Below are 4,089 nucleotides of genomic sequence, written 5' to 3' on the forward strand. Positions count from 1 at the left end.
AGAGAGAGAGAGAGAGGCACAAACACGGTATCAATAAACGACATAGGAAAAAACAACAACAAAAAACAACAACAAAAAACAACAACAAAAAACAAACAAACAAAACACACCCCAAAACAAACAAACAACAACAACAAAAAACCAAAAAAAACCAACGCCATCGAAGATGAAGCTCAACAAATGACTTGAGGAATACAGAACATTGCCACTGAAAATAATTATGCAATGAATAACATTACAACGACTTGCAAAAAACAAAACAAACAAAAAACCCCCGAAAAAACACAACAAACAAACAAACAAAAAAAAACCCAAGAAAATGTCACAAACCCATTCTTAGTACAGAACAACACTGCACCGTCTTTTCTTTATGCTTTATTTATTTACTTTGTAAATAATGCATTTACCTACTAGAAGATGTGTCTTTTGCTGTTGTTGATTCAGATGAAAACCCCCAATCGGACGAACTCGACTTTTGAGTGGTGGAAAAATCGGAAAGTACAGATCGTTGCCTTTTGACGTTTCTAGGTTTCCGCTACACTGTTGAACACCTGGGGAGAGTCAAAGTGCCAGGCGGGCGTGTCACGGTAATGTTATGGGCGCTGACAGTACGCACCTATATATATACTGTCAGCAGATCCTTGACTGCCATCTCTCTCTCTCTCTCTCTCTCTAGCCAAGCAGAACCAGTTTCCAGCATGTCCTTAAACGACAGCCACGCCCATCACGTCATTTTTGCAAACCTACCCCTAACCCCCCCCCCCCAACCCCTCCTCCACCCTGTCTCCAACACCCTTCCCCAAACCTTCCTCCTTACCCTGTCTCCAACACCCTTACCCTGTCTCCACCACCCTCCCTCCTTACCCTGTCTCCACCACCCTTACCCTGTCTCCACCACCCTTACCCTGTCTCCACCACCCTTACCCTGTCTCCACCACCCTCCCTCCTTACCCTGTCTCCACCACCCTTACCCTGTCTCCACCACCCTTCCTCCTTACCCTGTCTCCACCACCCTTACCCTGTCTCCACCACCCTTCCCCCTTACCCTGTCTCCACCACCCTTCCCCCTTACCCTGTCTCCACCGCCCTTACCCTGTCTCCACCACCCTTCCCCCTTACCCTGTCTCCACCACCCTTACCCTGTCTCCACCACCCTTCCCCCTTACCCTGTCTCCACCACCCTTACACTGTCTCCACCACCCTTCCCCCTTACCCTGTCCACCACCCTTACCCTGTCTCCACCACCCTTCCCCCTTACCCTGTCTCCACCACCCTTACCCTGTCTCCACCAGTCTCCACCACCCTTCCCCCTTACCCTGTCTCCACCACCCTTACCCTGTCTCCACCACCCTTCCTCCTTACCCTGTCTCCACCACCCTCCCTCCTTACCCTGTCTCCACCACCCTCCCTCCTTACCCTGTCTCCACCACCCTTACCCTGTCTCCACCACCCTTCCCCCTTACCCTCTCTCCACCACCCTTCCTTCTTACCCTGTCTCCACCACCCTTCCCCCTTACCCTGTCTCCACCACCCTTACCCTGTCTCCACCACCCTTCCTCCTTACCCTGTCTCCACCACCCTCCCTCCTTACCCTGTCTCCACCACCCTCCCTCCTTACCCTGTCTCCACCACCCTCCCTCCTTACCCTGTCTCCACCACCCTTCCTCCTTACCCTGTCTCCACCACCCTTCCTCCTTACCCTGTCTCCACCACCCTTACCCTGTCTCCACCACCCTCCCTCCTTACCCTGTCTCCACCACCCTCCACCACCCTTACCCTGTCTCCACCACCCTCCACCACCCTTACCCTGTCTCCACCACCCTTACCCTGTCTCCACCACCCTCCCTCCTTACCCTGTCTCCACCACCCTTACCCTGTCTCCACCACCCTTACCCTGTCTCCACCACCCTCCCTCCTTACCCTGTCTCCACCACCCTTACCCTGTCTCCACCACCCTTACCCTGTCTCCACCACCCTTACCCTGTCTCCACCACCCTTCCCCAAACCTCCCTCCTTTCCCTGGCACGCTCCTCTCTCCTCCCTCTCTTACGCCCCCCCTCTCCCCCACCCCCCCTCCCCGCCCCCTCCAAGTGAGTCCATCCTCCCTTGGCTGTTGCCTTGTGCAATATCTGCATCTCCCTCGCCATCACCACACTCCACACTCCCATCTCCTTCTTCACCATCCCCCTCTGTCACACACAGATACACAGACACAGACACACACACAGACACACACAGACACACACACAGACACACACACACACACACACACACACACACACACACACACACACACACATCACAGCACATCACATCACAGCACATCACATCAGACCAACCACCCACCCATAATCACTGGTTTATCTCCGCATAGCATCTGAGAAATTCAGTCAGCTTTCTGCGTGCATCTAGATAGATAAAACAATCCTCCTGTTTACTGTATAATCACAGGTCACGAGCCACATTTCGAAGACATTCTCCGTGTACATACAGAGGGAGAAAGCCCACGTGTTGTCCCTTGACATGACGGGCGCAATAGCCGAGTGGTTAAAGCGTTGGACTTTCAATCTGAGGGTCCCGGGTTCGAATCTCGGTAACAGCGCCTGGTAGGTAAAAGGTGGAGATTTTTTCCGATCTCCCAGGTCAACATATGTACAGACCTGCTTAATGCCTGAACCCCCTTCGTGTGTATACGCAAGCAGAAGGTCAAATATGCACGTTAAAGGTCCTGTAATCCATGTCAGCGTTCGGTGGGTTATGGAAACAAAAACATACCCAGCATGCACACACCCCGAAAACGGAGTATGTCTGCCTACATGGCGGGGGTAAAAACGGTCATACACGTAAAAGACCACTCGTGTACATACGAGTGAACGTGGAAGTTGCAGCCCACGAACGAAGAAGAAGAAGAAACGTCGTCCCTGATATGAATCAAAGTTTGGTGGTGGAGTTGTGGCCCAGTGGTTATGCGTTCGCCTAGGAAGCCAAGGTTCGAACCCCACACTCTCCTCCAGAATTTTCTTCCTTCCACTAGACCTTGAGCGGTGGTCTGGGTGCTAGTCATTCAGATGAGATGATGATGATAAACGGAGGTCCCCGGCAGTGTGTCCAGCTTGCACATTGCGCACGTAAAAGAATCCCCGGCGCGGCAACAAAAGGGTTGTCCTTAGCAACATAGGAAACAAATACACTAATAGCAATACACTTGCAGACCGAAAAAAAAAGAAAAAATGTTTGCGCTGCTTTATAGCGACGGCCTCTCCCCCTGGAGAGCAACCCACATTCCACAGAGAGAAGTCTGTCGTGACATAACGTAATATTGTATTTTATCAGTAATTAAGTAATATCTTTTTTTGTCACAACAGATTTCTCTGTGTGAAATTCGGGCTGCTCTCCCCAGGGAGAGCGCGTCGCTACACTGAGAGCGCCACCCATTTTTGGGAGTTTTTTTTTTTTTTTTTTTTTTTTCCTGCGTGCAGTTTTATTTGTTTTACCTATCGAAGTGAACTTTTCTAAAGTTTTTTGTTGTTTTTTTTCAGAGAAAATAGGTATGTAGGGAATCTGGGGTTATCGGATCTATCGCCCAGTCATGCGTGTTCGTCAGCAGTGGCGTGGCCACCACGCCCAGTTGTTCAGTAATACTGAAGACAAAATTGTGTTCGTGTTCTTCTCCTTCTCCTGCTCCTCCTGCTTCCTGGTTCTTCTTTTCCTGCTTCTTCTTCTTCTCCTGCTTTTTCCTCTCCTACTTCTTCTCCTTCTTCTTCTCCTGCTTCTTCTTCTTCTCCTTCTCCAGCTTCTTCTTCTCCTGTTTCTTCTCCTCCTGCTTCTTCTTCTTCTTCTGCTTCTCCTTCTCCTACTTCTTCTTCTTCTTCTCCAGCTTCTCCTTCTCCTGCTTCTTCTTCTCCTTCTCCTGCTTCTTCTTCTCCTGCTTCTCCTTCTCCTGCTTCTCCTTATCCTGTTTCTTCTCCTCCTGCTTCTTCTTCTTCTTCTGCTTCTCCTTCTCCTCCTGCTGCTTCTTCTTCTCCTGCTTCTTCTTCTCCTGCTTCTCCTTCTCCTGCTTCTTCTTCTCCTGCTTCTCCTTCTCCTGCT

The 4,089-nt window shown here is 50.5% G+C and overlaps 1 protein-coding gene across 1 annotated transcript in view; it reads right to left on the reverse strand.

Annotated features, from left to right (window-relative positions):
- The window catches only part of LOC143295473 (putative defense protein 3), a 10,555-nt gene extending 9,995 nt beyond the window's left edge, over positions 1 to 560 (reverse strand). The window contains exon 1 of the mRNA XM_076607192.1: positions 408 to 560. The gene's annotated coding sequence lies outside the window, so the exon portion shown is untranslated. The remainder of the gene's footprint in view (positions 1 to 407) is intronic.
- Between the last annotated feature and the right edge of the window lie 3,529 nt (positions 561 to 4,089).

Source organism: Babylonia areolata, chromosome 20, assembly GCF_041734735.1.
Source record: "Babylonia areolata isolate BAREFJ2019XMU chromosome 20, ASM4173473v1, whole genome shotgun sequence".
In the NCBI taxonomy this organism is placed as follows: domain Eukaryota; kingdom Metazoa; phylum Mollusca; class Gastropoda; order Neogastropoda; family Buccinidae; genus Babylonia; species Babylonia areolata.